Genomic DNA, 26,228 nt, shown 5'->3' with positions numbered 1-26,228 from the left:
TGTATTCCCAAGCACATCTTTTCTGCCTTTATAATAACTGTGGGAGAAGCAGAGCATTGTGTATGTCCAAAACCAGGTGGGTAAAATAGGAACCCTGTCCCATGGCACTGCTCTGTGAAGTTATCAGTATAATCAAAGCCCCCTCCTATCTTCTCGTTGAACTCTGGGGAAAAGTAAACTCTGTGGTATTCAATTACATGATGGAAAAACTTGGCTGCACTCTTGTCACATTCCCAGAGAGTCATTTTCTTCTATTAGTTCATGGTGAATTTAGTCTTTTGTCACAGACGTCTGTGATCCTGTCAGAAAGTTATGGGATTAAATTGTGAACGTGTGGTCTCACAAAAATGGCACAAAAGTTGCTTAATACCTGGAGAAATGCTGTGTCCTGCTGGATTTACACTGGACTTCTGCACAAACAGAACTGCTGGTGGTGAGGTATGAAAAGAGCATCCCAGGTGGAAAAGTTTTGTGGTAGTTGTTCTAATTATATCAAAGCCCAGATCAGTGTAAGGTAAGTTGTGAAACACAAAAACAAGCTGGTTTCCTTTTTTCATGACTTGCCCTGGTTTGTGTTGTGTATTTTTAAGAGGGAGGGGATGAAGGGAAAAATGATATCAAATGGCTCAACATTTATTTAGAATTAAAAGTAAACCTTGATATCCTTCCATAGTTCAGAATGAATTGCTTTCCTATGTCTGGGAAAATTCCAGTCATACAGAGGTCTGCAGACCTGCTCTGGAATGGCACAGGTGTATTATGGGCTGGGGGCTGTGCCTTGGATAAATGAGCTTGTTCTCCTTGCAGGGAGAGCTGGATATGCATGGTTTGAGAGCGGTGCTCAGCTTCCTCTCTAGGCAGCAGAGGTAACAGAAGAGAAGCCATCTGCTGTTCCCTGCACCATACTGTCTGTGGGTTGGTCCACTAAAGTGAAAATCTGGAAGGTGTCAGCATCCCCTATGCTCCAACAGAAAGCTTGAAAGTTTCCAGCTCTCCTGAGCAAGGGATTCAGTAACAAGAAGAAGCCTGACATCTTCTAGGGCTGATGGATTGGCATCTTAAATCTTTCCAACTTGGGGCTGTGTAGGTGGGGGAGACATCCCTTGTTGGTGCCATTAATATATTTAACTGAGCTGTTTCTTTTCTGTAGCCACAGTATTGAGAGTCTTTAACTTCCTTTTTCTCTTTCCTCACTAATAGCCAAGTAGGTAGAAAATGTGCTTCAGTTTCTATCTTAAAGTTGTTTTTGCACTTACACAGTCTTGGATGAAACATGAAGGATTTTTTCCCTCCCTTTTCACTTTGGAAAATTGTTTTTCGGATTATCTTGCTTGTTGTTTTAAAAAAGCCCATACTCTTATTAACTTACATGGGGCAAATAAAACCCAGATGTGTTTTGTGGTACCAGACAATGAGAAAAATGCTCCAGAGTGATCCAATTAGCATATGTTTCTGATCAATGTAATTATTGTATTATCAATGTGCAAAGGAATATGCACTTGAATTGATTTCTTTTTTCCAAAGCTTTTAACTAGAAAAAGACTGTTAGTTTTTGTGTTTGGTGTTAACCCAGAACATCAAAACAGGGGTCATTGGTTTCAAATAGTAAAAATAACTTCTAGTTTAATAGATAATTGGAAATGATTTGATGGATGTTGTACATTGGCCTATTATACAATATTCTGTACTGCAGCTCACCAGAGGAACCAGGTAGGTACAAATGGACTGATGGACATCTACTGCAGAGGGAAGCAGGTTCAATTCAGAAAGGAATGAACACTGAGGTATGCATTGAGTGGCACATGTTTGCTGTTTAAATCAAGTGTTAATGGAATCTTCATGTGTTAGGCCATGTTGCCTAGCACAGAGATAACCCAGCTTGGGATCCCCTTGGAGGGCCCTGCTTGCACCAGGCTCTCAGCTTTGAGGGCTGGGCTGGGCCATGTGTGTGCAATGTTTGTGCATGCCACAGCAAAGCCAAAATGACTTTTAGGTCCTGTTACTCTGTAGAGATCACTGAGTGTTTAGGGGAGCATTTATAAAGCTGACACTTCCCAGGAACACCAAGTCATTCCTCCAGTGTCTCTGTGATAGCTCCAGCCCAGTAATTCATTGAGCAGCTTCAGTGGTAGTGGTGAAGGCTGGAATTTTACCTCATTTTATACTGTAAGCAGATCAATATCTGACTGGCAGAGCTGGAGATTGAATTCTGTTCTTGTTGTCTCTGTGAAAGTGCTCCTGGAAAAGCAATAGGGAAAGCAAAATTGCTCGGGGGGCATTCCCAGCCTGCCTTGGCAATGGACAGGGTTGGGAATCTCCATCAGGTGACTCAGCCCAGCCCACACCCAGCTGGGGTGACAGAGCTGCCCTGGACTGAACAAACTGTGTAAGGAGCTGCCTTCAGCAAAATGGGACCAGTGTGAGTGGCCCCTGAAGGAGAGGGGATGGTGCAGAGCTGTCAATGAGCTCTAAATTCACCTTCAGTTTGGATTTCAGTTGGGAACAACTCTCTTCTACTCCTTTCACAGGTGTTGGCATTTCTGTAGATTCTGTTCAGAAGACACTTTTGCTGGAGTGTGTTTCACCTGTCTTGGTGCTCCTTGTCAGAGCAGACACTTTCCCATTCTTTTGGCATATATTAAACCAATAGTCAGAAAAGAGGAGGTAAAAAGTCATTCTAATTCTCCTGGGAGCCTTTTGTGCTGGCCTGACTTTGCTGCTTCCTGTGGGATCAGTCCAGTCTATGATTGCTGCATGTGGAGAAACATTTAGGCATGCTGTTAATATTGGTGCACCCTAAGAAATCATAACTTAATATTTCCTGGAAGATCTCCCAGTTGTCTTTGATATTTTTTGCATTGCAAATTGTCATTGTCTCTCATCAAAGGCAGATTATAAGGTAGATTACATCTCATCAAGATGTCAGATCAGATAATTGGAAAGTAGTGAGAATTTTAGAAAAAAAAATCACCATCTCTTTAAAAGGAAAGCTGTTTGAATTATGGGAGTTTTTAATGTTGTCCAGCTGTCTTGAGATTTCAGGAGGCTGAGATGTTTTAGAATACAATTAGAATTTGTGTAACAGTAAAGTTTTTTCTCTTACCTAGCTTTGAAGAACGGTTTTGCTCATTTGTGTATCTTGCCAGCCAAATTCCTTTTAAAGGGGATAGAGGTTCATTGCTTTGCAACACAGAACAGAGCAGAAATCAAAACTTAAATAACTGAGTCTTTTGCTTCTAAACAACAACCCTGATTCCCAGGATTGTCAGGTTCTTTGACAATTGTACAGTTTCTCTGCTTTTGGCAACTTATTTCCATTTCTGTACATGTCTGCTTCTTGGGTCTTTGTTTCTGAGCATTTTCTGTTCCTCTTTTAATGGTTGTTTTTGTATTGCATGTTTGTGTTATTTTCTTTTCCTCCAAATACAGAGAGTTTGTGAATTTTTCAGAATAGGGTAGAATTTGGTGATAATAACAGTGGCAAGGCAGAAGCCTCCTGTGACCCTTCTTTTCCTAACAGTGCTCTTGCTCCACCTTAAAAAAGAAAGAAAGAAAAGCTAAAACTGTGCTTTGCACATGGGCTGGTGACTCAGGCAGACATAAATTGTGAGCTTATTCCCCAGGGCTCTGGCTAATCAGTTGTGCTATCCAATTTGGCCCTGAGTGGGTTGGGTTCAGCAGATGTTTGTGCAGCTCCAGCGTGCCACTGGGACACTGCTTTGTGCAATGTTGCATTACATTACTCAGAGCTCTAAAAACCCATCCCAGGGAGAATAAGGGGAGCACCAGTGGTGTTTGGTATGGATATGATGGAAGAACCAGGCTTTGGCCTAGATAAGGGCAGCTATTTCTCCGTGCACTGGGAGTGATTTCCATCTGAGACATCATCCTGCAGCAGAAATGTGGAATTAAATGTGGAATTAGTTACAGCAGCACATTCTGAGCTCTCAGAGAGCCCTTCAAAGAGCAGATTTCCCTCATTGCCTGGTCCATGTGTTTTGGCAGTGCTCCTGAGGAGCTGAGCTTTGTTCCCTGAGGTGTTCAGGTTGGCGATGCTGGGTGAGAGCCTGTGGAGACTCCACTGCAGGGAAGGGCAGCAGGACCCACTGATTCCTCAGGAGAGAACAGATCAGATCAAAAGTGTTGTTTGAAATGGGTTCAATAAATCCAACCTGCTAAAGCTGCAGAAGGGATGGAGCCCTTTACTCCACACCTTTACCAAGGTGTTGGTAAATAAAAAACTGTGCTTGCAAGTAGATTAAGCTGCTCAGATAATTTTAAAGCTTGACTTTAGGAGCCAAACATTTAAGTGTATTTTGCTGATGTTAAAGTGTATTTTGCTGATGTAAAAGTGTGTGTCCATCTGACACACCCTGAGCTCCACAAAGGCTCTGCACAGTGGCTGTGGGATGGCACCACACCATGAACTGTCATGTCCCCTGTGAATGGAGTTGGAAAGAGTATCCTTGTTATCCTCTCTGGCTCTATAAATCATTGTTAACAAATCCTAATTTGCTTAGTAGGGTAATGAATGATCTCCAATTTTCTCACTGTAATTAGTTTTACCAACTATTATTGTGAAGGGTATATTGAAATCCATTTTAACTTCACTTTAAATTCTCCATGTGCCCATTCTTTGCAGAAGTGAAGCTGACAACAGAGGTTATGAATCTTCTGATAGTAAATTCAGATTGGAGCAAAGTGGACAAGATCCCCAGTAGAAATCTCTCTGTGGGCTGTAATTACTCATTAGTGCTTGCAGCCCTCAGTGGAGTGGGTTTGGTGGGGTGCACTGAGACCAGGAAACCTGGTGTTTCTTCATCTCAAATCTTTTAGGTGCTGTCTTTTGTTTTCCAGGAGCCATTAAAAATGCAGTTTATTCTAACTGCTGCTGTAAGAGAGACATCATCATTGCCAAGTAAATACATTGCATGTAATAAAGTCTACCCCAGGTCTATTAATTTTAGCATTTATAAACCATAGTGCTGTTCCTAGGGAGAGCTGAGGCTCATTAAAGAGTTTGCTAACAACATGACCAGAAAAGCAAGAAGAACAAGAGCAGCTGCATTTCCAGCATCCTGCTCATCACAATAACAATTCTTGGAGCAAAACAACAGTTTTTTGAGAAGAAAACTCTGTATTTCACATATTATTATGTCAGCATTTGGGGAAAGATTAGGCAAGCAGAATAAATGACCCGGGCTGGAATTTGGTCAGAATTGGTCTCTCCTCAGAAAATTTTGAGCAGAGGGGGTGAAGGTTGGAGTTATTTTTACAGCCCTTCAGGATGGTATTTCCTCCAACTTCTGCCCTATTGCATGCTCATGCTTTTTGAATAACATGCTTTGAATCTAAGATATTAATACATATATTTCTTTGGATTGTGTGTGTGGAACTGTGCTGTCCAAATGTTACAGAAGGAGAGCAGGGCACCACAGCAGTGTCCTACCCAGCCAGACAGAACTGAGAGCAGATTTCAGAACTTCAGGTCTTTCTGGTTTGTCCCCTCATTGCTGAAACACAGATTTTCACCCTCTGTCTGAACAATGGAATTTCTTCAATAACTTTACAGTAATTTCTTTAGGACAGTCCCCAGATACTTTAGTGATTCAGGGGGTGACATCCCCAAGGAATTGTCATTCGGGATGGAGCAGGGTCTGCTGGCCTGGGCCTTCCCTCTCCTTGCCCAAGCCCACTCCTGCTGCAGTTCTTGAGCAGTTCTGTGCTTTGTCTAATTAATAATTAAATAATAAATAATAGGTATTAATTATCAATAAATATTAAATTATTTGTGCTTTGCCTCAGTGTCACACTTCTGTGTCTTTCCTATGTTTGGGTTTTTTTTTTTTTTTTTTTTGTTTTGTTTTTTTGGTTTTTTGTTTTTGTTTTTTGTTTTGGTTTTTTTTTTGCTTGGTTTTTTTTTTTAATTTCTGAAATGGTGCTACATTTGCTGCTCTTGCCTTTCCTCAGCAAATGCTTCCCTTTTCTTCCTGTTTCTGTGCATGTTGCCCACTTATCTTGTTGGAGCCACCTTTTCCCCATGGATTACAAGTGTGATGAATGGAGATATCATAAAAAAAGAAGGGGAAAAAGGAAGGAAATAAGAGAGTTTATGTATTTGGAGGGGTGATAGGAAACTCTCCATTATTTGTCAGAAGGGTGTCCCTCTTCTGTAACCAGTAGAAAGGGGAGTATTGAAAGTGGCTGGATGATAACTTCATTTACCCTTTAGAACCCTGGAGGCATTCTTCGTTCATATTTTTGTGGTATTTCAGGTGAACTTGCTTAATCATTTTTTTCCAGCAAAAATCAATTTAGAAAAATCAAGACAATCATTTACAGGCAAGCGTTTAATTTAATAATTTCTTCTTCTGGACATTATAAGATTTCTGTAAGTAGCAGAAAGACTTAAGATTTGCTGTCAGTCTGTTTGGTCTCCAACGCCCCATGTTACTGTGGCTCATGTTGTGCTCATCAACTCCTGCAAAGCAAAATTATTCTTTTTTGTGTTCCCCCTCTTTCTCTTTCACTTAACACGTGACACAAATTGCAGATGTGAACCTGAATAATAAAGGATTGCTTCACTGATTGCTAAACATGCATTATGGTGCTTTTAAACTCATTTCAGGTCATCCTCCTGCAAATTAGTTTGATTGCAAGCAGTTAAGCTGTCATATACAGAGCCTCCATCTTCTGAGGGTCTCAGTTTCATATCAGCACAAGAGAATGCTCAGCAGCATTGCCTGCATTGTATGTTGGATATTTTGGAGGAAAGATAGTGTTGGGTCTCTGGAGGAGGTTCTGTATGGTTTCATGAAAGGAAAGGGCTGTGCAATCCCTCACTGGAGTGCTGCAGGGACTCCTGGCTTTGTGTTGTGTAAAGGGGGCTGACCAGTTCTGTATGACACAAGAGCCAGTTTTCTCTTGTTTGTGATGTTTTGGAACTTGGTGGAATTTCTAGCCCAGTGGAAAGAGTGATACTGGATTGTTCCTGTTGCAAATTATCTCATGGCATTGTTGTTTGTGCTCAGTTAAATATGAATTAACATTTTCAACCATGTGCTGTTAACAGGAGAACCTTTCAAGATTTCTGGTGTAACACAGGAATTTATAGACCAGCCCAAAATGGCAAATGGCTTTTTGCCATTGTGGTAGAAAGGAGGTGAAAGGCTAAAATGTGGTGATTTCCCTGGAAAGGGGGTTTGAGGTGGGCTCTGTGTGGAGAGGGAGTGAAGCTGATGCCAGTGTGGGAGCCCTGTGCCAGCCTGGGCTGCCTTGCAGAGGAGAAATCAGAGCTGCCCTGCAAACCTGGTGACCTTGGAAAGCACCAGGGCAGGCATGGACTGACTGACAGGATTTCTGTGGGGGAAGATAATTCAAAAGCCCCCAAGGAACCAGGAGTGTGCGCTGTGGATGGATGATGAGGAGAAGCCATGTGCTGGTGTCATTCTGATGGCAGTTTCCAGAAGCTTTTCATTTTGCCATTTTCTGAAAAATACAGTCTCTCTCTCTCTTTAATTTTGAAAGAATACATTTATTAATTTAGGCTGCATCATATGGTTTGTTTTTTAAAAAAACAATAGGTTTTTTCTTCTTGCAAAATTCACAAGTAAGGAAATCTGAGCTAGTTAAATCAGGAGGAAAACACTGCTGTAATACTGCAGGCACTCAGCTCTGAGCCTTGCCCAAAGAATGACTTGTTCCTATGCCAATGAGTGGTGTTAAGGTGAATATTAGGTTATTCTTCTTTTGAAGGTGAATATTGGGTTATTCTTTTGAGAACCTTGGAAGGGTAGCAGGCTTGTACCTGAAGCAGAGAACACATCTCCTGATTGCAAGAATTAAGGCTGAATTTCAGAGAAAAGAGTCCAATCCCCTTTCTCAGCCTTTTATGTCAGAACTCAAAATTGCTGTCTGATAAAATGTAGGACACCAGATTGAATTACTTCATTGAACCACTGCTGTCCCCTGTTAATGGTAATTGCACGGATATAGTGGTCTTTCTTGGCAACATCTCAGATATTTACCTCCCACTGTTTTTCAATTCAAACCTTTGATGAAAATATTCCCAGTACTTCTTTAAAGCAGACACCCAACTGTCTTTCTTGACAAAGGCAAGGTCTTTAAATCAGATCCTGACAATTTGTGACACAGCAGTCTATCTAAATCACCTTTTACCTATGTCTCTGTGTCATTTCCTGGAAAAAAAATGTCCATCAGAAGAAGGTTGCTGAGGGCTTGGTGCTCAGAGAGTCTGTGTGTGTGGCAGCACTGAGCTGGAAGATTTGTGTGTTTGTTTCAGTGGAAGTAATTAAATGAAGGCCTGTAAAGTTGCAATGCATGCTGTAATGGTTCATTAGAAATATTTGGGAGTATTTTGTCCATAAGAAAATGATTATTAGGTTATTGCTGCTCTCAGACCATTAGGAAGTCAAGGTTTTTGATGGCCTTTCCTTTAGCAATGGTAAATCTGTTTAAAAAAAAAAAGAAAAAGCAGGGCAAATATTTTCATCTTCACTCTACCTGAGGGTTAATGTGCATTCAGCTGAAGTAGCTTCTGTTCACCTCCTGAAATCTCATCTCTCCTGATCTGTGAACTCTCCCTCCACAGAGGGGTGTGGATGCCACAGCACTCCTCAGCCCAGCCATGGTGTGGTTTGGGGCCTGAGGTGAGCAGGGCTGTGACTCCTTGGCTTGGTTTGGAAAGCCGGGTGTCTGCTAAGGAAGGCAGGAGCTCCCCCCTGAAATGGAAAATGTAAACCTCCTCCCTCTGAACTGTTATAAATTTGAAATTTAGGGGCTCTCAGGCAAAGATATGGGAGCAGGAAATAACAGTTATTTATTATGGAAGAAAATAAAAATATAAAATAAACAATGCAGTAAGCCAAAAAAACACTGACAGAGTCAGAACCCAACCTGACACCCTGTGGGTCAGGGTGTTGGTGGCAGTCCCATTGGAATTGTGGCTCAGCCCTCCTGCAGTGTCAGGGGTGGTTCTGCTGGAGCAGGGATCCTGTAGAGAAGGATGGATTCTTCCTCTGAAGATCCAGTGGGAGAAGAGGCAGCTGCTGTTCCTCTGGGGAATCCAGTGGAGAAGCCGTGCTGGTGTTCCAGAATCTCCAGATTGTATCCAGGTAGGAATGCTTGGCTCCTCCCTCTGGGCTCACATCTCCCAATGGGATGCTGTAGTTCTTATCAGCCATGCAGTGACATTCAATAGCTGTTATCAGCAGATGTCTCCCCAGAGGGAGGAGTGGGTGTGGGAGAGATAAGGAAAACTGCCCAGTGAACAGCAGATAACTGCCCCACCTCTAACAGAGGGCAAACAGATAGAATACACATTGCCTTGCAATCTGGGACACTCCTGCAGTCACAGCCCTGCCCTTGGCATTGTTGGGGCATTGCTGCCCCTGCTCACTCCTGCTGGGGCTGTGCCAGCACATCTCTGCATTCCTGCCTATGTTTCTGGGACAAGATTGGTATACTATATCAGTGGATTTGGCCATGTTATGTAGCATCACTGTAAAGTAATTTATAGGAAAAACCTGTAACAATCAGCTGTCTGTGAATGAAAGGAGAGTAGTTTCTATGAGAATTTATGGTGAATGTTTTGGCTGTTCATTTCATTCCATGACCTGTATTTATTCCATGGCACAATGTATTTAGTAAACCAAATCCATAGATATTTACCAAATCTGCAGATATTAAACCAAATCCATAGATAAAAACCAAATCTGCAGATATTTATCTGCAAACTTCTGGGAAGCACTGGGCAAATGAAGGGCACTGGGGATGAATGAGGAAGGTTATTAATAAACAGAGGGGGGAATCACAAAAAAGTGTGTTCATCAGAGTCCCACCTGTGTGTTTGTGGAGTGCTGGGCAAACAGATTCAAGCTATTCGTGTAATAGAACCTCCTAATATTGATAGCACTGACTAATTGTTTCTCCTTAGCAGCTGTAAACAGGTTGTTGTTCAGTGGCAGAACAGATACCAGGTAAAATACGAGGTCAGGAGATAACTTCATTAGCAAAGTGTTAATCCTTGCCAAGGAGGACTTGTCTGTCAGGGGTGGTGATGAAAGGTGAGCTTGGAGGGGATAAAATAACTGTTCTGGTGAGTGCCTGTGCCAGGCTGGTTCAGAGAGTGAAGCTCATGTTTGGAGTGGCATCAGCACAGCACGTGGTGACACTTGTGCCCTGTGGAAATGCAAGGAGCCTTTCAAACCAAGTGCTGGGCTGGGGTAGATCAGTCAATGCAAGAAGAATGTGTTGCAGTTTCAAGGAATCATTTCTGACCCCAGGTGTGAGGGGTTTCATGGTGCACAGCTGAAAGAAAAGAGAGGGATTTGAGATTTTTCAAGCATATAGAAAAATTTATTCCAGCAGAGATGGTCATGGCAAGCCCATGTTCCCTCTGTTGTGATGAGGGAAGGGAAGGGAAGGGAAGGGAAGGGAAGGGAAGGGAAGGGAAGGGAAGGGAAGGGAAGGGAAGGGAAGGGAAGGGAAGGGAAGGGAAGGGAAGGGAAGGGAAGGGAAGGGAAGGGAAGGGAAGGGAAGGGAAGGGAAGGGAAGGGAAGGGAAGGGAAGGGAAGGGAAGGGAAGGGAAGGGAAGGGAAGGGAAGCTGCTGCCTCCTGTTCTACTTCCATGCTTTTGTCTTCTCCTGTGGCTTCTGAAGGTGGAAGTAACTGATTCCAGACAAACAGTTTGATGGCTTTGCCACACTTATGGTATCCAGGTTCTGCTTTTTCTGTGGTGAAATATGGCATTAAATGTAACAAGTGAAGTATTTGTACTGTACCATGGCACAGCAGCAGTAGCCCCAGAAGTTTTCCAGCTGCAGCCCCTGTTTCTGTAGATGAGCTCATGCAGGGGTTGGAGAATTGGCAGCACAGCTAAAGGGGCTGTGTGATGGGGCTCTCTGGGAGGCCCTGATGGTGACAGATCACTCCCACCCGGTGGGTGCTGAGCCCTGCTCCTCCCTCCTTCCCTCCCTTCCTGCCCAGCAGTAACATCTGCCTGGCAGGGTGCTCCCCTCGGGGTGCCAGCTGTGCCAGGCTCTCCCAGCAAACCTGCCCCGAGCTGCCACATCCCTGCAGCCACCTCTGCTGCCAGCTGCCAGCTTGGAAGAGGCAGCCTGGAGCCCAGGATGCTGTTAAACAGCACCAGGACCTGTTTGCTGCCTCCCCACTGCCCTTCCCCACCGCGCACGGGCTGTGCCGGGTGCAGGGGCCGCCGAGCTGCCAGCCAGAGCAGAATTACTCACAGCTGCCGAGTGCCACCTGCTCCTGCCCAGCTCCAGCCAAAACAGCTTCCTCCCCTGAGTGCCCTGGAGTGGGGAACCCAAGAGCTGTTCAGAGCAGGCAATATTTATGGGGATGGGGAAGGGACACAGCAGGGCTCGCTCGGGAGCAGGGTGTGACGCAGGAGGTCTCCAGGACTGATGTCTGCTTCTCCCATTCCAAGCTCAAATCACCCCTTCTCCTTCCTCCAGTATGTTGCTTATGAATATTAATTCAGCCCTCTCTCCCTTTATATGCCATCCTTTTTCCCCATCCAAGCTAATGCAAATTTAATGTTGTTTAAAAAAAAAAAAAAGGAAAAATAAAGTAACTGCAAATGACAGTGAGAGCAGAGTGTCTTCCTTGGCTCTGTGGTGTATCCAGGCAATGACACCTGGTGTGACACTGCATTTATTCTGTGGTAGAAGGATTCCTTAACCCCAAGAAAGCAAAAGAACACACTTTCTTGTGATTCCCCCTCTGTTTCTCAAAACCTTCCTCATTCATCCCCAGTGCCCCTCATTTGCCCAGTGTTTCCCAGCAGTTTGCAGATATTTTCATGGTTTTGGTTTACTAAATACATTGTGCTTACTTCAATTCTCTGTAGTACAGAAACAGTAAATAAAAGGTTGACATCATTATGAATTCATAGCAAGAGGCCACTTGACAGCCCTCTGAGCACCATGTTCTTTCTTAGAGAGTACTTCATTGCTTCAAAGGACTTTGTTCTCATTGAATCAGTAGAAATTCTGTTGTGTTTAACTAGAAAACCATGTTCTAATGTCTACATTCATTTATTTCAAAGGAAGATTTGAGGAAAGCTTGTTGTTGAGTTAACCTGCAGGCAGTTTTATCCAGTTTGTGCCTGGCTTTAGGCTTAGGAGCTGCTTTGCTTAGGTGCCTTTCAGAGTCAAAGCTTAGGTTTAATTTTGTTGCTTGTATCATAATTATCCATTGATTACTTCTTGCTTTCATCTTTTCAGTTCAGTTCCCAGTGTTTCTTTTTTCTTTCCTTGCTTTTCTATCATTGTCTGAGTGTCATTAAACTGCTTTGAATTTGCTCTTCATTCATTTCTGAGCTCAGTTATAAAGTCCTTTTCCTTGCCTATCTGCAGTACAAATGCCTGGAGTGATAATAACTAAAGCCTCTTTATTATTTCTTGAAAATATCACCTGGGATGTTCATCTGAAGGTGGGTTTGCTGCAGCTTCTTTGGAAAGATAAAGAGAACTTGAGGCAGCGTGGGGAGAGCTGTGGGCACTCAGGCTGTCACAGGCTCACTTGCATAAATAATGTCAGCTAGGAAATAAATCATAGCACTCTTTGGCTGTTGGTAGCCTGGCTTCCTAAAACTTCTCCAGGTCCTCTCCAGGGGCCTCTGCCTGATGTTGGTGATGAATATGTAAAGGAACAATTGGAATACAGGGCTTTGAGAAGTGGCAATCCCAAGAAATTCCACTGCATTATCTTTCTCCCATCTATTTCTTCCTCATTGCACAGTACCAGGAAATTTGCTGCTTATGACACAGGATACCCCTTTGGAGGAACCAATTGTTCCTTTTTCTAGGGTTTCTGTGGTTGAGATGACCCCAAGGTATCAGAAAGTCTCTTTTTGCCCAGCCCTACAATCAAAGAAGAAGTCGAGATTCCTCAGCTCTGCTTTTCAAGGTTGTTTATTTTCTCTGATCTGTTCCATTCTGTCTCTGACCTGCTGAGATCTGTCCAGCAGGTTGGGTTGTGGCACAGTCCCTGCCCTTGGGGTGCTGTTGGCTTTTCATACTAAGAACTGGGTGTACTTTATTTACAATAATTTTCCAACACCTATCTCCTATGTAGACAGTCTGTCTCTACTCTAAACCAATCCAGAAGTGTCACCATCACAGCAGAAGATGGAGGACAAGAAGAAGGACAAGAAGGACAGGACATGCCCAGATTCCTCCATTTTGCCTCTTGAACCCCCATTCTAAATCCCCAAAATTCTACTTTTTCACCCTGTGACAAATCCACTAACATTCTACTCAAACTCTTGTGGCTTGTAACTGCTCACACAAAATCAGTAATTGTTTCCATGGGCTAAAATCAAAGGCACAGGTGTTTTTCACTCCATGCCAAAGTTTCTGAGCCCCTGCCAGGGTCTGGAGTCCTCCAGGGCAGCCAGAGCAATGTCCTGGGTCCCAGCACCTTTCTCAGCACACCCCAGAGGAAGGGGAAATGCTTGTTCCCTATAAAGGGGTGACTGAGCTGCCTAAAAGCACACGGAAAGGCAGGATGGTGGGAGTAGGTCACAGCCATTATCTGCAGGTCCTTGCATCCAATCTCTGGTTTGCAGCTTTGCCTTGCCAAGCAGCTGCCCTGGCCCAGGAGCTCAGTGCCTCCCCTTGTTCCTGTGCTCCTGCTTCCACAGGGTCTCTGTTTCTCCCTTCCCTTCAATTATTGTGTCAGTTGACTGTGTTCACATAGCTAGACAGCAGTAAAATATTTCATCTGTTGACTGCTGCATCTAAAATAGATTAAATTAGTGTTTATTCAACTTTTTACTGCTGACTTACAAAATTACTTTTAGTCTGGTTTGGATAGATAACTTTTTCTATTAATTTATAGCCATGCTCTGCTTTGATTGCTTTTTTTTCATTGGTATCAAATCATATGCTGCTTTAATATTTCCTCCGAGATGTGTTCTTGATTAAGTCTGCGTTGGATATTTATACCACCGAGAAGGATACTATTTAGAAATTCACTTTCTTAATAAATACCTGTTTTTAAAGCTCTCACTTCTCCAAATTAAGGTGCCTAGATTTAAATATAGTTAATCCTACTTTGTTTCATGGAGCTTTTAGATAGACATTGGGAGAAAATACTGCATCATGAATGGACACATATGGAATAAATGATACAGGATCAAAGGGGATGTGATTTTGGGATGAGGTGTAAAACATTTTCGTTTAAATTTTTATGTAGTGCCAGAATTATTTTGATTTTGGTACTATGGCAGAATCTGAGATCCTCTCATTAGTTTCTATATATCAACAGTTCTTGTGTCAAAAAGCTCATAAAAGAAGTTAATTGGGAAGTTTGAGATTAAAAAAAAAAAACAAACCATTGGAGAGAAGAGAATATAATGCAAAAATATTATATAATAATAGATAATTATATATTATATAATTAATAACAATTCTGTAATAATTAGTTATGTACTATATCATTATATATTGTAAATAACTATGTGACCTCATCATTCAGAAGCCAGTTCACAGTTGCTGTCCATGGACATCAGTGTGGTTGTGGATGTGCAAAGCTCAGAATTCAAAACAAAAACTGTCCAGGCTGGTTCCAGTTCCCAGCAGCTCCAGTGGCTGCATCAGCCCTGCCAGGCCACCCCAGCTGCTGAGCTGCTCTGTGAGTAACACTGATGTGTGACACACCTCACAAATCATATTTTTCTGTGTAACTTTCTAGGAAAATGCTTTTTTAAAAAATACTCTTATTTGGGGGCAGTTTGCTTGTTTTGCTCAACAAGTTTATGTACAGCAAAACTGATGTTTTCATGTGCTCTTCAATTTGTTTTTTAGCCTAGCTCATTATACTTGACCTTTCTTTGCACCAAAAAAAAAATATTCAAATGGTTGTTATTCTTGAGACACACCATTTTTTTTTTTTCTTAATGTGTTTTCTTTGTCAGGTGGTACTTTTTGAAAAAAATAAAATCCTGATCTATCCCTCCAAAGCATGGAGCATGCCTGTGAACCTTGAGGCCGTGTCAGCTGTGGCTGCCCTCCCTGTCTGGAACCTCCTGCCAGTACTGGGATGCTCCTGCACCTCCTTCCCTGCCCAGCCCTGGATGGATTTAAGGATTTAAGCACAGCTCCAGTTCACTCTGCTCTTTCAGGCTGGTGAGGTTGATTTTGCTGGCAGTAGAGGAGGGTGCATGAGATCCTTCTGCTGGCTGCAGGGCACATGTGGGAACTTCCACGGGGGAGCAGTAACTCCCAGTGGGGAGTTTGCAATGGCCTCAGCTGCAGCAGCTGTTTGTGACTCAACATCTGGCCTGGCCTCAGCCTCAGCACTGTCAGTGCTCTCAAACTGATGAACTGAGCATTTGGATAGTTTATGTAAAAACATTATGTTTTAATGGTTTTCTTTGGCTTTTTTTCATTCTTTATGTCCCTTTGAAGGAAAAGAAAAGCGCTTGTATGTGGCATTCACATTCTCTGAACAGAGAGAGACATAATTCTCTCTCCCAGGATTTTTCCTGGAGAAGCACAGAGAGAAGAAGAGAAAACAATTCTTATCTCTACTTGCTGCTCCTCTTGTTTTTACACTTGTGGAATGTCTTAGGAAGATTGTTTACCTGAAGAGATTTATCAATTAGATTCTGCTGAGGATTGTTCTGTTTCCTTGTCCAGTTATAGTCAAAACTGTGTCCTGGCTGTCTCAGACAGTCACAGGTTTTTCTTTAATATTCTTTTGTATAGTATAGTATAGTATAGTATAGTATAGTATAGTATAGTATAGTATAGTATAGTGTACTATAGTATGGTATGGTACAGTACAGTATAGTATCTCTTTAGCATAGTTATAATATAGTATTAATGTAATATCATATAGTTTAATAAAGCAATTCTTCAGCCTTCTGAATCATAGAGTCAAACACCAATCATTCCCTGCATCAAGGGCTCCCTCCATTCAATACTTGTTTGTAGATTTTTTCCCCCAAAAAACCCTCTGGCTCTGTTCTCTGCTGATGGAAAGGCCTTGTTGCCTGGAGATAAAAGCACCATTTCTTGCATCAGTTTAAATTTCACTCTCCTCTTCACAGTCTCATCTCAACAAAGCAGAGGTTCAAGTTTAAACACATGCTTACATCTGCTTTATTCAGGACAGCGTGTAAGCACACATGCATAACTGAAGTCAATGGGATTTAAGTGTGTGCTTCACTTTAAAGCATGTGCTTCACCACTCCCCTGAATGCAGGGGGTTTAATCTGAGTGCTTTGGAAATTGCAGTGGCCTTGCACATATTGGTTCTTTTATCCATCTGGAAGAAGGGCTACTGTGAAATTTAGTAAGTACTGTTCACACTTTGAAATTTTCGTGTAATGCATGCCTGCTTCTTTCCTTGCAGTAAGTTTAGTTTACACACAAAAGCACCATGAAAGGCTGGAATTTGTTCCTGTGCCTTTGAGTGGGCTGAGCTGAGGCTGATGGGGTGGGTGGGTGTTCACACCGTGGCTGTGCCCAGCTCTTCTGTCTAAGGCATGATGGCACCCAGCACTGCAATATTTAATCTGTGCCTGGCACTGGAGGTTTCCAATGGCCACTGGTGAATATTTAACTTGTCCAGCACACCAGAACCTTTCCCCAGACCCTGTTAGAGTGAAGAGCTCAGAGGCATCTGCAGAGCAGTCACTCTTACCTGCCTGCCTGGTGTTGGTGGTACTTGGAAACCTCTGTAATTTCCCTTCAGATGTGGAGCTGAGCTCAGCAGCTGGGCCCCAATGTTTTGAAAATCTTTGAGAACTAATTAGGCTCTCCTCAGAGTACAGCTCATCCAGCCAGTCTGAATAAACAAATGGCACCGTTTGTATTAGGAAATCTCTACAAATGACTGATCCCTGTCATGGGGTAACATTAATCTTTTTAGTATAGATTTCCAATAGTTAACCATCTGGCTCCATGCAGTTTTCCAGAAAACACTCACTACTGGGGCTGGTGCAAAGAAGAAGGTGGGATTAATAACCTGAATACATCATATGAAGCATTAATCTTTAGGATTGGCCATTTGTTTTTATCAAAACAACTCCCATAAGATAATATTTCACAGCATGTGGTGCTTGCCTGGACTTCTTTCAAAATGAGAAAATGTTTCAGTGTCTGCCATGATCTGCACTTTGCAAATTCAGTGTGAATGATCAAGGCTGGAAGAATTGTGTGTTCTCTTCTGCTTTATGTTGCATTTACAGTCCTGGCCTGTTCATTGGCAATGTGTGTGCATTGTGATATTGGTTGTTAAAGCTTTTCATTCAGAGTAACACATCAATATAAGACTCTAAAATCACCCAAGCAATGTCAATAATTAACACACAGGCTGGGACAGGCACTGCATTCATCCCATGGATGAATTTTGCCAACTGAGCTGTCCAGGCAAGTCCAGGCTCTTGGTGCAGGTTAAATGGTCTCAGTCTGGCCGAGCATTTAGGCACCTGCTTGACTTTAATCACTGCTTGTTCTGCAGATTTCACTGCTCCCAAGTGCTCTGTTGAAATGCAGCCCTGTGACTGAGGTCCTGCCTCACTCCCTGACCTGCAAGCTGTGGCAAATTAAAGGCAAAAGCAGCTGAAGAGGTTGTGGCCCTCAGGCTGTCTGTCCTGCCCCTGTGATGGAGATCACTCCTCTGCCAGGCAGGTGAACCAATGGCTGCTGAAGCACAGTGAGTTAAACTCAAATTGGAGAGAAAATACCCCGAGCTGAAAAGCTGAGCCCTCCAGAAGCTGCTTCATGAGCTGTGTCATTGTCCCTGTGGTGGGAGGACAGCTGCCACCAGGGCATGGGGGAGATGCTCTAGGGGATGGGAACTACCTTGGCTATCTGAGTTTGAGACATCCCTGCATGCAGAGCAGAGCCCCCAGTGCCATCCCTGCCAGCCTGGTGCCATCTCTGCCAGCCTGGCTGTTTGCAGGGCTCCCAGTGCCATCCCTGCCAGCCTGGCTGTTGGTTTACAGGGCTCCCAGTGCCATCTCTGCCAGCCTGGCTGTTTGTTTGCAGGGCTCTCTGTGCCATCCCTGCCAGCCTGGCTGTTTGTTTGCAGGGCTCTCTGTGCCATCTCTGCCAGCCTGGCTGTTTGCAGGGCTCCCAGTGCCATCCCTGCCAGCCTGGCTGTTTGCAGGGCTCCCAGTGCCATCCCTGCCAGCCTGGCTGTTTGTCTGCAGGACTCCCAGTGCCACCCCTGCCAGCCTGGCTGTTTGTTTGCAGGGTTCTCTGTGCCATCTCTGCCAGCCTGGCTGTCTGCAGAGCCCCCAGTGCCATCTCTGCCAGCCTGGCTGTTTGTTTGCAGGGCTCTCTGTGCCATCTCTGCCAGCCTGGCTGTTTGCAGGGCTCTCTGTGCCATCTCTGCCAGCCTGGCTGTTTGCAGGGCTCTCTGTGCCATCCCTGCCAGCCTGGCTGTTTGTCTGCAGGGCTCTCTGTGCCATCCCTGCCAGCCTGGCTGTTTGTCTGCAGGGCTCTCTGTGCCATCCCTGCCAGCCTGGCTGTTGGTTTGCAGGGCTCCCAGTGCCATCTCTGCCAGCCTGGCTGTTTACAGGGCTCCCAGTGCCATCTCTGCCAGCCTGGCTGTTTGTCTGCAGAGCCCCCAGTGCCATTCCTGCCAGCCTGGCTGTTTGTTTGCAGGGCTCTCTGTGCCACCCCTGCCAGCCTGGCTGTTTGTCTGCAGGGCTCTCTGTGCCATCCCTGCCAGCCTGGCTCTGTGCTGCCCTCCCAGCACTGCTGGGGCTCTCCTGCCTTCAGCAGACAGGAGCGGCAATTCCAGCTGGAATCTCCAGACAGGAGGGGCTGCACCTTCCTCGTGTTTGGCTGCAGCACATTGTGAACACCATCAGAACAGAACTAATAATTTTCCTAATCTGCATGTGACACGAGTGCACTTGAGCAATGTACAGCTCTCTGTACATAAACCATGTTTATACCTTCTCACCCAATCATGTCTGCTGCAGTATTTCCAAATAAATGGTGGGTTCCTTGGTGATTCTTCCTGATAGAGAGTGATTCGTAATAATCTTGTCATGCCAAACTCATAATGATACTAAATGAAGACATTTGTTGAAGGAAGTGATTGTAAATTACAAGCAAATTCAAGGCTTGCTGCCATTAATCAATACTGAAACACAACTTTTGCATTCCTGATAGAATACTGCTGAATCCAATCCCATGGATTTTACATTTCCATGTGAATTAAGCATTTCTTTTGATTTAAACCTTTTTTTTTTTTTCCTCCTGGGAAAGGATAAGGCTTTTTTGAGGTGAGTATTTTATACAATCTTGACAGACCTGTACTTCCATAGGCAGAGCTGGTAACTTTTGCACACAGTTAGTTAACCTGTAGTGCTTACTCTGGTTGGCATTTCTGTGGGGTTGTGCCTTGAGCTGGTGTGGGTAAAGCTTTGCATCGTCAGGATCTCTGAAAAACGTCCATGGTTTTAGTTGTGTGGCAGTATTTGATTGAGAACCTTCTCCTGGGGATGATCACAGGGGTTATTTTCAGTACCTGAGCCCCCTCCACCCTGATTAGCACTGAAGGGCCATGGCCTGAGCCAGAATGTACAGTGCATTGCACCCAATGGGAATGGGTGGTATTGCAGTATTCTGTTAGATTATTCTCTTTTTTTAAGATGTAGTGGAACTAGAGTTCAAAGTGAACCATCAAACCCATTTCAAGGTTATTACCTTTTTGTCAGGCATTTCAATACCAATTTATTTTGGTTCAGCAACCTCAGTATTGCATACTTAGCAGCACAGTTGTAATGATATTTTCATATGTATTTCCATTAAAAACAGAGAGAGCCTTCCATATCCTATGATCAGTTTTCCATTTAATCTTTCTTCTAGTATCAGCCACTCATTTTGGTTGAATGTGGAAAATGCAGTTGATTGTTTTTGATAACCACTAATGTATTCTGCCAGTGATTTCTTTCCACTCGTTACAGTAATACAAGAAGATTAATCGTACTTGATTTTATTTTAAAATATTAGACATCAATAATACAAAAGCTGACACTTCTGGGAATTTAACCTACTGGATTATTTATGTCACAGACAATTTTTTTATTTAAGCAATTGCTTCAGAGTAAATGCAGAGACTGTCAGCTGTTTATTCACAGCCATGTGCATAGACTGGTGTTTGTGTTTTCTAGGAACAGCACTGCTATGGCACATTTTCATTCTGCTAAACTGTAGCTTTTGAAATATTTAAGAGGCTATTGTACTTCAGTACTACCAATCTCTTTATTTTAGGCCTGATTTAAAGCATATTGGAGTCAATGCCCATTCTTTGTTTGATCTCAGCACATATAATTCTCAGTGACTGGGAGTTAATAGAGCAGCTCATCCTCTGTGATACCTGCAGTTGGTATTTATGTGTCTGCAGGAATGTGTGTCCATGCACAGGCACACAGCAAACCCCAGAGCCTTGTGCTGGGAGCTCCTGGTCTTGGAATCCAATTTATGTGGGAGCTGTCAGCTTAGTGCAGAATGGAAGGAGCTGATGTGGCTCAGTGCAATTATTTTCAGCAGCTGTGGTTCAAAGGTGAGTCCATTTAGCACTGCAGGGCAGGGCTGCAGCATCCTTGGTGCTGGGTGTGTGAACTTTGGTTAAAGAGGGGGCAAAGGGTCTGATGTAAAAGTCACTGACTTCAGTAGGCTTTGGGTCAGAATCTAAATACAGTTTTTATCTGCTAGATTGTTCAGCTATTACATTTTACCAGAATATTTGTGTGGTTTTTTTGTGCTAATGGTCTGAGGGAAGTAATATTTTTCAGAATAATAAAACTGTTAAAGAAATATGGTCTGATTTTCTGTTTCTTTAACACTGACAACAGGATGGTGTAACTCTTTTGAAATCAATGCAGTTACACGAGAATAAAGCTGCTGTTAATGGAGTGCAGAAATTGATGTTAATGGAGTGGAGAGATCTGAGAACTTCTTTATATCAGACTCAATTGACTCTAATTTTGATCATCTCCCTTGAACTGGAATTAGTAAACACTGAAATAGATAGAACTGCACTGGAGTAAAAGCAGTGTAATGGCATGGAGCATCCATCCTTTGTCAGTCAAAATGACTGCTAAAGAACCATTCTAACTTGAATTTCCTTAGTGGAAATTATTCTTTAACCATTCCATTTAACTTGAATGGTTTTGGAAATTCAGCCAGCATTTCAGTGGCAGCTCAGATTCTGTGTTTTATGGAACAGGTTTTTGCCTCGAGAGCATCTTCTCCAAATGCATCAGTGTTGTAACTCAGCTTTCCTCAGATGAAGTGGATGGAGGTAAATTTGGCATTCTGATGAAAGCCTGAAAACCAGAGTGTGCAAGTTTTAATAGATCTTCCAGACTGTTACAGCAGTAACAGTGAGAGATCAGATCATGGCATTCAAAACATGCAGAAGCCCAAATGAAGGCAATTTGCTTTCCAAGGCCTCCAATGCTTTGTGCTTAGATGTTTGCAGTTGCCCATTTGTCTGTGATGAGTGTAAAACAGCAGACTCTGAGAGCAAGCTTGTGTTTTTCTGTGCCTCTGATGCTGGTGCAGAGCCATGGAGCTGCCCAGGCTGAAGTCCTGCAGTGCAGATAAACAGCAGTGAAGGCTGGGGTCTCTGGGACAGGCTCTAAGCCATTAGCAGGACATTGGTGTCCCCTTCATATTTTCTATGTCTCTGTGCAGAAAAGGCACAGAACACCAGAACAGAACTGGTAATTTTCCTAATCTGCATGAGACATGAGTGCACCTGAGCAATGTACAGCTCTCTGCACATAAACCATGTTCATACCTTCTCACCCAACCATGTCTGCTGCAGTATTTCCAAATAAATGGTGAGATTCTTGGTGATTCTTCCTGGCCTGGGAAGGAGAGCAGCGCCCAGAACCCCTTGTGACAGGAGCACACTGAATTCTCAGTGTTGCTGGCCAGCTGTGCCTGCAGCTGTCACAGAGAGTGGCTCTGGCACCCCTTTTGTGCACACTGATGATGGTCCCATGGCCTTACTGTCCCTGCTGACCCCAGTGCCTTGCAGGTCCTCGTGCATTGCTGCTTTCTCAGAATGACCCCTCTGGGGAAGCTGGGCTGGAGTGGAGGTGCCTTGAGCCAGAGGCTGCAGCATCTTTTAGCTTCTCTCCCTCCTGGTTACATTGCAGACCTGGGTAGCAATTTGCAGAATGTACTTCTGGAATTTTGGAGACTCAGATTTCCTCTCTGGCCTGTGAATTTCATTGTCATTGCATACCTGTCCTCCCGCCAAGTACAGCAGAAAGGTGCTGGGGTTCAGAGTGTGGAATGTCTTCCCCGTGGAGTTGTGATGTCATTTTCAACACTGCAGCTTCTGTGTGTGATGCAGACTTCAAAATTGTCTGAGATCAAATCCCTCATATTCACAAAGCAGTGAGAAACACTGTTTGAGGTTCTAAATGATGGTGGGGAGATGTGGGGGCAGGGACACTCCTTGGTTGAGGAGAGCTGCTGTTAATGATCCAAATTTCACTGCCATCCAGACTTACTACATTGTTTTGGGCAATGGCTGTGGAATAAATAACCTGTAAATGTCTCAGCAGATTGCACTGAACAGAGCCCAGCAGATGAAAGCTGTGATCCATGGCTGGATTTTTCTTTGGAACAAGAAGTGACTACACCTGGAGCATTGCTCCTGCAGAGCAGTGGGTGATGAGTGCCTGTTTCACTGGATTCCTCCTTGGCTCTGAGTGCCAGCCCCTGAAAGAGAAGCCAAATGAAACATCAGGGACCTTGCAAGTATAACTCATGTTCCTAGCATTGCAGTGAAGTTTAAAGCTAATGAAAAGAAAATAATGAGCCACTGGCTTAAAAAAGAGGCAAGAGTATTTATTACATCTGGCAGTCCAGACCTTTACTGTATTCAACCAGCAGCCTGAAGGACTGGATTTTTTTTCTCTCTCTGATATAAATCAATTTTTAGTGGTGCCTGGAGCATCTCAGTTGTGGGGCTCCAATTTCAGTGATTTGAGATTTGTGGACAAGAAAAGAGATGAAAATATCTCGATCTAAAGCAGATTGTTGTATGCAAGCAGAGACAGACCTGGGAGCAGAGAGAAGGTAGGTGTCATCTGCACTGAACAGATAAAAGCTGGGGCTGCCTTTGATAGGAGTTTTCTGTGGCTGAAATTTCCCCTCTTGAAAAGGGATAGCAAAAGGCTGACCATGTGTTTCCATGCTGGGCTTGGCCATGACACTCAGGCATTTCAAAGCAAGATATTTGTACCTGGGAGCAAAGCTGAATTTCCCCCATGGCTGTGAGCACTGGCAATTGCTGCTTCCCAGGGAACCTCCAGCACCTCCTGTCAGCTGCTCAGCAGAGTTTGGCTGGTTTAGTGCAGCCTGTGCAGGGCACTTGGATATCTTTGGAAGGTTGTTAAGTTATACACAATCCTTTTACTCAACACATGCAGCAAATAAAATCATCTAAGTGCTGCATAATGGATTGTGGGGTCAACATCTTTCTCTTTCTTCATTTTGTAGTTTATTTCAGCCTCTGAGAAATGTGAACAATTATGCAGGTGTAGTCGCTACCAAAAGTAAGAAAGATTGAGTTTGCTATTTGTAGCACTATAAAGCAAATACAGAATTCAATAATGTGTATTTTCATTATCCTAATGGAAGATCTCAGTATGTTAAATGTGTTCAGATGTCCTTGGCAAAATTGGGGTCAGTCATGTGAAATGGAGACAAAATGTGTTTCATCATCTTGTGGTTATTATACTACAAGGATTTCATTGTAAAGTGCAACAAGTAATTGCAGCCACATTCCTGATGCTATTGACTGCTTTATCTAATGGAAATGATTTCTTTCTTGATTATTTAAAATGAACCTTTTACCATTGTCATGTAAGGAAGTTGTAAAGTTGTTTTTTTTTTAAATACATTACAGCACCACCATTAATAACAACAACAACAACAACAAATTAAGAGTGTGCACTTCTCAGATGATTTCATCAAAGGATCTAAGGATGCTTTAGGAAGAATATCCAAATTAAAGTTCTTGTGAGGAGGCAAATGGCAGGGAGGATTGATTTGAAACTGAGGCTGTTCTTGTGCCAGGCCTGATGGAGCTGCACAAGTGCATGGGAACTCGTGCATTAGTGCAGCTCCTTGGGCTGAGCTGTGCCCAGCTGTGCCCAGTCAGGGTTCTTTGTGTCCCTTCAGGGGCTCAGGATGAGGCTCCAAGAGGCTTCACCCACCTGGGCAGACCCTGGGCAGAGCACTCAGAGCTGTGTCCCAGATTTTGGGCGTTCACTGCTGCCAGGTTTGGCTGCCAGGAGCTGGAGCCATTGCCCAGGGAGCTCTGCAGGAGTGCTCTGCCCCGGGCTCTGAGCTCCAGACCTGCCCCTGAGCCCAGGGCTGGCAGGGATGAGGGTCCTCCTTCATTCAATCACCTCCCCCAGCTTCTTGTGTCCCAGAGTCACCCCCTCCATGGCAGTGTGTGGGCAGGCACTGCACACACTCAGGGACAGCATCCTGAGCCAGAGCCTGAGCCCAGACCTGAGCCAGAACCTGAGCCCAGACCTGAGCCAGAACCTGAGCCCAGACCTGAGCCAGAACCCAAGCCCAGACCTGAGCCCAGAACCTGAGCCCAGACCTGAGCCCACACCTGAGCCCAGAACCTGAGCCAGAACCTGAGCCAGAGCCTGAGCCCAGACCTGAGCCCAGACCTGAGCCTGAACCTGAGCCCAGACCTGAGCCAGAGCCTGAGCCCAGACCTGAGCCCAGACCTGAGCCTGAACCTGAGCCCAGACCTGAGCCAGAACCTGAGCCAGAACCTGAGCCCAGACCTGAGCCCAGAACCTGAGTCCAGACCTGAGCCCAGACCTGAGCCAGAACCTGAGTCCAGACCTGAGCCTGAACCTGAGCCAGAACCTGAGCCAGAACCTGAGCCCAGAGCCTGAGCCTGCTGAGCTGGTTCAGAGCTGCGTGAGGGGCTGGATTTCATTACAGAGCAGCCACAGGAAGATGGGGCAGCTGCAGGGCCCCAGAGGCAGAGGGGACCCAGCCATGCCTGGGCTGAGCTCAGCCTGCCCCAGCCCATGCAGGAGCTGCCTCTGACAGATCCCTTCTCCAGAGGCTGTCAGAGGGACACCATGGACCCTCTCATCCCACTGGAATGTGTTGTTTGCTGTCAAAGATCTGGGCTCTCACTTCCCCCTGTTCTTCCTGATTCAAGATGCTCTTTATGGGCACCAGTTTGCAGATTTAGGGTGCTCTGTAAAAGTCTTACTTACAGGGTGTTTGCCTGGCGGCAAGCATGCATTGCTGTGGGCTTTGGTTCACTGCAAATCTGATGTTCAGGTACATCAGGTAAAAATTTCTCAAGTTGTCATAGCCAGGCTTTTCTGTTCCAACCTGTAAAACATCCCTCATTTGTTTGGTATTTCTCAGTTGGATGTGTAATATCTATATGTGTATATATAAATATAAAGGAATAAATAAACAAATATGTTACTCATCCCAGAAACATGAGAGACCAAACTCCAACACCCATAAGGCTGCAACTCTGCAGATGTGAAATAGCTGTTGCTGAAAATGGGGTTATTCTGGATTTATACCTGTGGAGCTAAGTGGAACTTCATTGGAGGAAGGCCCAAAACATATGGCAGTACCAATTTTGTTCAGAGCAAGTTTTTAATGATTTCTACCATTTGATCTACTGTATTGTAGATTTTATGGGTCAGTGTGGATAATAAAATAAAATAAACATCTGGTAATGTACAGCCTTTTTTGGGTAGATTTACAGAGCTGGGCAGGGATGCAGCTGGTGTGTGGCTGTGGAGCCAATAAACAGACACTGAAGTTATTTCTGCTTTTGGGGGAAGAGCTGATCAACTGCAAACACCCCCACTGCTGAGTCTGCTCAGCAAGCTGCCCGAGAGGCCCCAGCCAATAATGATGCTTTATGGAGGTGTTTGTGCCTTCTCCCCACGTGCAGATGTGGGGTTCAGCCCAGGCAGGAGCAGAGTAAGGGATTTATGGGGTCCCCCAAGCACAGCCAGGGCAGCTTTAGGGCTATTAAGCTGCTCAGCCAGTGTCAAGATGGTTCTGCTTGCTTCTCTCACCCCATTAATTTGCTACCAGTTGTGACTGGTTCTTTCCACAGGGCAGTGAAAATGAACCCATGGAATGGGGTGCTGCAACATCTTTTTTATCATTGGGCATGGC

The 26,228-nt window shown here is 44.2% G+C and overlaps 1 protein-coding gene across 1 annotated transcript in view; it reads left to right on the top strand.

Moving 5' to 3' along the window:
• AUTS2 (activator of transcription and developmental regulator AUTS2) overlaps positions 1 to 26,228 on the top strand; it is an 815,029-nt gene that overhangs the window by 387,157 nt on the left and 401,644 nt on the right. The gene's annotated exons all lie outside the window — the stretch shown is intronic.

Source organism: Melospiza melodia, chromosome 21, assembly GCF_035770615.1.
Source record: "Melospiza melodia melodia isolate bMelMel2 chromosome 21, bMelMel2.pri, whole genome shotgun sequence".
Classification (NCBI taxonomy): Eukaryota; Metazoa; Chordata; class Aves; order Passeriformes; family Passerellidae; genus Melospiza; species Melospiza melodia.
The sequence above is the reverse complement of the archived record's forward strand: the minus strand, read 5'-3'. Positions and strand labels throughout refer to the sequence as shown.